The 6,279-nt window shown below is 43.6% G+C and overlaps 1 protein-coding gene and 1 pseudogene across 1 annotated transcript in view; both read right to left on the reverse strand.

The window, feature by feature from the left end:
• The window catches only part of LOC105540194 (HLA class I histocompatibility antigen, B-67 alpha chain-like), a 112,340-nt gene that overhangs the window by 3,524 nt on the left and 102,537 nt on the right, over positions 1–6,279 (reverse strand).
• Positions 5,076–5,635, reverse strand: LOC105540187 (annotated as a pseudogene).

The raw sequence follows: 6,279 nt of genomic DNA on the forward strand, positions 1-6,279 counted from the left end.
AGACTCTGAGTCCGGGTGGGTACGTGGAGACTTTAGAGCTGAGACCGCGGCGACGCTGATTGGCTTCTCTAGACATCCGACACCCAATGAGAGTGGGACCTGGGACGCGTCACGAGTATCCTGGAGGAAGGACCCGACACAGGTTGGGAGAAGAAGTGAAATTAGGGGAGTGGGGAATCTCCAACTCTGCGCCTCCCCAAGGCGGACAAGGCCCGAGACCCTGAGGGCCACGCCCGGGACCTGGGACTTCGTCCTAATCCCTCTTCTCCTACACCAAGCCTCTTTGTCACACTGTCTGCCTGAGTCCTGGACAAGGATCTGTCTGTGGAAACCAGGGAGAGACCCCCCAGGCCGCGCCCAGCCCCTTCCCCTTCACTGCTCGTCCTGGAATCCCTGACCCTGAACTGGACTCCCTGCCTCCCACTCCTACCTCTCCCCTTGGACCTTTGTACAGGGAAACTGACCACGGGGAACTTCATGCCGGAGTGAGCTCGCCCTGGGAATGGAGGTGGAGAGACAGGGGTTTTCTCTCTAAACCTGGTGAAGTTTTGTCTGAAGGCACCACACAGAGATTCTCATAGAGACCAGTTTCCTTTTTGTTTATTAATACAGTAGGTAGCACGATGTTGGTAATCCCTGAATGATTAGAATTCCAATTTGTAAAAGACCTGTGTCAAAACAGCATTACAAAGCTCCTAAGTTTTACTTTCCCAGACTATGGATCTGTGACTCTGGCTTGTTGCATTTAAAATTACCTTCATTCCTTAGCCCAAGTTTCCCTGTGTGAGTCCAGAACATCTCTTGAATACAAAGAAGCAGGGTTTGTTACTGTCTCTTGCAACCCGGAGGCTGTAGTCATCACCTCAAAGTTCCGAGTGCTGCATGCAGACCCAATGCTCTTCACCGACGTTCAAGCACTGTCTGTTTTCCTGAGCTCTGCACATCTAAGCAGCGGGCATATTTTATCTGGACACTTGGCGTTTTTGTAACTCTTTTTTTTTTTTAATCATAAGGAGCCAATTCGTTTTTAGGAAGTCCAACAAAATGTATTGAATATGGAATGCAAAGAACCCCCTGCTAGGCTCTTCCACTGCTTTAGAATTCTTTCCTCTCTCCTTTTCCTCACCTCCTGCTTCCCCAGCCCTTCTCTCTGCCCCTCTCATCCCTCACACCCTCCTCTCCCCTTAGTCCCTGCCACCCTGTCACTCCTGAATTGTGGCACTAACACTGTCCCTCACTTCCTGCCCATGTCTGTTCTCCCCACAGTGCTCAGCGGTCCTGCTAACGTGAGCAAGGTCCTGTCATTTCTTCACTTACAATGGTTGGATTTTGGTCTACAATTTTGCTAAATGTTTTCAATTTGTCTCATATCTTTTTGTTTCTGTTCCTCCTTTGCTACTTTCTTATGTGTCAAATAAACAGTTTTTAGTTTATAGTTTTAATTCTCCTAGTGGCTTTTAGCTATATTTCTTTACACTAGTTTTTTATTGTTGTAAGAATGGAAACCCAATTTCTTGACTTCTCACAGTGAAGTTCAGGTTCTATTAAACTACATCCGGCAAAATAAAGGATACTTGTAACAGTGTAGTTTCATTTAACCTACCATTATGCTATTACTGTTTTATATATTAAGTCAACCTATATTATAAACTCAATGATACAGTGCAGCCATATGTCTTCAGGAAATTAACAAAATGAGTGTGAATGTGACATGTGTGTGTGCATCATTCCTGTTGTTAATTGCTCCTTTCTGTATATCTGGGTCACCATCTAGTACCATTTCCCTTCACCCTGAAGAACTTCCTTTCAAATTACATATAGTACAGGATCCCTAGGATATGAATTTTATGGTTTTGATGATCTAAAAAGTCTTTATTTTTGCCTCTCCGCCCCCCCCTTTTTTTTTTTTTTTTTTTGTTTTTGCTTTTAGGGCATTTACGTGTAATAAAATTCATCAGTTTTAGCTGCGCTTTTTGGTGAATTTTGGTAATTATTTATAGTTGTGTAACTACCACACTGCCCAGTACAGAAACACCGAATGCAGAGAACCCCCTGCTAGGCTCCTCCACTGCTTTGGAATCCTTTCCCCTGCTCCTTGTCCTCACCTCCTGCTTCCCCAGCCCTTCCCTCTGCCCTCATCCCTCACACCCTCCGAGAATGAGATGGGCTGGGCACGAAGGGTTTTTGTTTGTTTGTTTGTTTTCTATGAATGAATGTAACTTTTTATTATGATAGAGTTGTTTTATTAAAGAAATAGATGAAAATGCTTAAATAAAATCAAATGGCTCTAAAAGTCTTAAAATGAAAGCAACAGTCCTGCCAGTTGTTCTCTCCAGAGACAAGCACTTTTCATTCTCTCAGCTTTTCCTTCTGGTAGCTGCCTTCATGGGTTTTTCCAAATTATTATTTTTTCAGTTTTTCAAGTGGGTGCATATATTAATACATGTAATTTTTTAAAGCCTCTTCTGTTTATAATGCATCCTAACATTTCCCTGCCTCGTCCCTCCTAATCTTTCAAAGCAATGACTTTTAACTCTTTTAGCAATGTCTTCTTTCTCCTCACATAACTACTTCGTCATTTCTTCATTATTTTATACATTTTATGTGATTTCTTGAATGACAGATGAGGATTTAGCTCTTACACCATCACTATCTTCACTTTTCCTCCCATATTGTCCCAAAGTAGTTACCAGAGTTAGGGGCTAAGCAGTCACTGCATCACTATGACTATGTACATATTGCTCATTGTTGAGAAAAACAGCGTAATATGCTCTTACTTCCTATCTGGTACTTCCTTCTGCCCTAGAATTAATGATTGCCTAATCCCCTTCCCCCTTGTTTTTTTCACTTTTGCTTTATCTTCAATGAACTTCTTTCCAAATGCCCCAAATCTGGCAATATCGTATTATTATTTTTAAGAGAAGGGACCTCACTATGGTGGCCAGGCTGGTCTGGAAATGTTGGACTCAAGCCAACCTCTTGCTTTTAGCCTCCTGAGTAGCTGGGACTACAGACATGAGCCATTCCACCCAGCTAATCTATTAATATTTTTACTGTTTTTTGTTTTCTTTTTAAGCCAGCTCCATAGCTGGAATATTTCCTGTGTTGGATCCTATTTGCTGGATCCATGTCATTCTCTGGTTTGTCTCCTCCTTCATTTTGCTGGAGTATTTTCTCCAATAGCTTCCCAAGAAAGGGTCCATGGAGGTAACCCCTGAGTCTTTGCTTGCCTAAAAATGTATGATTTTACCTTCACCCTTGATTATTTGGCTGAGTATAGATTTATCCGTTGAAAATCACTTTCTTTCTAGAATTCTGAAGGCATGCTTCCATTGTTTCCAGCTTCTTTTTTGAGACAGGGTCTCTTCTGTCACCCAGGCTGGAGTGCAGTGGCACAATCACAACTCCCTGCAGCCGTGACCGCGCGGGCTCAGTTCATCCACCTCAGCCCCTGAGCAGATGGGACTACAGGTGGGCGCCACAATGCCCAGCCAACTTTTGTATTTTTTGGAGAGATGGGGCTTCACTATGTTGCCCAAGCTGGTCTCAAGGGATCTGCCTGTCTCTACTTCCCAAAATGCTGAGCCAATGTGTTACAGGCGTGAGCCACTGTGCCTGGCCAGTTTTTCTTTTATTCTCTCTCTTCTTCCTTCATTTCTCAAAGGCATCTCACACTCAGTGGGCCCCAAACCAAAGTCAAACTCCATCAGAATATCCTGCTACTTCCAACCTTAAAATATATCTTAAATCACAGTGTCTTACTACAGGCAACCTTCTGGTTCAAACTACCACGATCCCTCACTTGAACTTAGAATTGGTTTTCCTGCTTCTGTATTTTTTTAAATCATAAAATATTTCAAATAAACCATGTGTGACTTTATACTTTTTACTACATAAAAAGAATAAAGATCTGCCAGGTGCGGTGGCTCACGCCTGTAATCCCAGCACTTTGGGGAGACCGAGGTGGGCGTATCACTTGAGGTCAGGAGTTCGAGACCAGCCTGACCAACATGGTGAAACTTGTCTCCACCAAAACCACAAAATTGGCTGGGTGTCGTGGTGCGCGCCTGTATTCCCAGCTACTTGGGAGCCTGAGGCAGGAGAATCGCTTGCACCCGGGAAGTCGGAGGTTGCAGTGAACTGAGGTCGTGCATTGCACTCCGTCTGGGTAACAAGAGTGAAACTCTGCCAAAAAAAAAAAATATGAAGAGGTTATATACTTAAACATGGAATTGCTTTAAGTGTTTGCCATTCACAGTTCCCATGCATGTCAGCAGCTTCTTACTGCAAACACCTGGGACTTGCTATAGGGCAGCTGGAGCACGTTCCACCCACACACAGGACAGGGAGCTGACAACCAAGGAGTGGAGGATCAATACTCCAGCTTTCTCCCCTCCGTTTCCCTGTATCTCAGCAGCATGGAGCTTGTTACCGATGAGAACCTGCTCACTGACTTTAAACTGCTTTTCTTACCTTCTCAGTTCCATTTCTCCATACCTCAATTGATGCTTTCTGGTAAGACCTAGAAAATACTGTCTTCACTGAAATTTCAGTCTTGGAACCTACTTTGGGTTCCCCAAAAGATCGAAATATATTAATTTTCTCATCACTGGACTTCCAGGTTGCTTTCAATTTTTCACTGTTACAAACAGGGCTGCAACATTTGCCTACAAACCTCTAGATATACACATAGGAAGATTTTAGTATTTTCCAGTAGTGAAACTGCTCAATTGGAGGGTATGTGCATCTTCATCTTTACTAAATACTACCGACATTTGAAAAGCGCGACAATGTCAAGGACTGGCCAGAGTGCCATGTGCGATGGGTGTGGAATGGCAGCTCACTGTAGCAGGTGCGGGGACTCAGTTGGGGTCTTGGGAGGCACTTAGTTATAGCAAGAGTGTTTCATAAATGGTATCTAATATATTCAAGACTAGTGTGGGATAAAAACATGTTGCTTAGAAATAATTATTCATAGATCTAAAGTCAACAAAAGTCTTTTTCTTCTCATGTAAAAATACATAATTTTTTTCCAGAGGGAGGGGAAACAACTTAAACCAGAAAACACCTTCATATTAATCATTCTTCTCATATACTTCAAATTTGAACTTAATTTCTTTCTCCTCCTGGACATCAGAGAGAACACCTGGGTATTCTAGCAGAAGTTTATATTTTTCCAAAAAAATTTCTGGAAAAACTGTGTCACTTTCAAAGTCCCGCATGATCCTTGTCACAAATAGTTTAAGATGGCCTGGGTTATTCATGGCTTCCTTATAAACAGAACTGCCACCAACTATCCAAATCATCTCTACTTTATTTGCTAATTCTGGTTGTTCAGTAAGTTTTAAGATATCATCCAGACATCCGGCAAGAGAATGAGCTCCTTGTGGAGGCTCCTTGAGTTCTCTGCTGAGAACTAAATTAATTCTATCCTTTAAAGGTCGATTCTTCTCAGGAATGGAGAACCAGATCTTCCTACACGTAACACCAGATTCTGTTTACCTTCTCCTGGAGTTTGTGTCATTCTCTGGAAATACCTAAAATCATTCCTGAGCGGCGGCCAGGGCAGGTCCCCGTTCTTGCTAATGCCTGTGTTCTGGGACACAGCGACGATGCAGTTTAGCAAACAAACCATGACAGCAGCGGTGAGCACCTCCGAGCCCGCTCGCTACACCAGAACGCGCGGCCAAGATTGGCCGGAAGGTTTTTACTCTGAACCTGCAGGATGAGAAATGACATCTCTCTCTCCACCTCAAAGCTCGCCCTGAGCATTCACCTCCTGGGAGAAAGGGCAGCGCAGCTGCGCCACCTGGTGGTCCATGCACTTCCTTTTGCAGATCACTCACAGCCATGAGACCCTCCTCTCCTTTCCATGCACCTGGGATTTCTTCACTGAACACCAGCCTGAGTCAAGTTTCCTGTAAAGCAAGAGAAGCGCACAGGGCTTGCTCATGGAGTCCCTGCACAAAGTGGCCGTGGGGGCTGCGATGGACACTGCATGGGTACAGCAATTGAGTCGCCACTCACCAAGGCTGACCTGGCAGCTGCCACTGCTGAGGGCCCAGCCGATCAAAAGCAGCTGTTTTATTTTGGACGGAGAAATAAAACATGGAATGGTAATTAAGAATAAAATAACATTATGATAGATAAATATGCTACTAAAGATATAGTAGCAGTTTAAATAATTTTGAGACTATGAACAAGATTTTGTCCATGGGGAGAACTTATTACAAGTAGAGAAAGCTGGAGTATTGATCCTCCACTCCTTGGTTGTCAGCT

This window comes from Mandrillus leucophaeus, unplaced genomic scaffold, assembly GCF_000951045.1.
Source record: "Mandrillus leucophaeus isolate KB7577 unplaced genomic scaffold, Mleu.le_1.0 Scaffold1048, whole genome shotgun sequence".
Taxonomy (NCBI): domain Eukaryota; kingdom Metazoa; phylum Chordata; class Mammalia; order Primates; family Cercopithecidae; genus Mandrillus; species Mandrillus leucophaeus.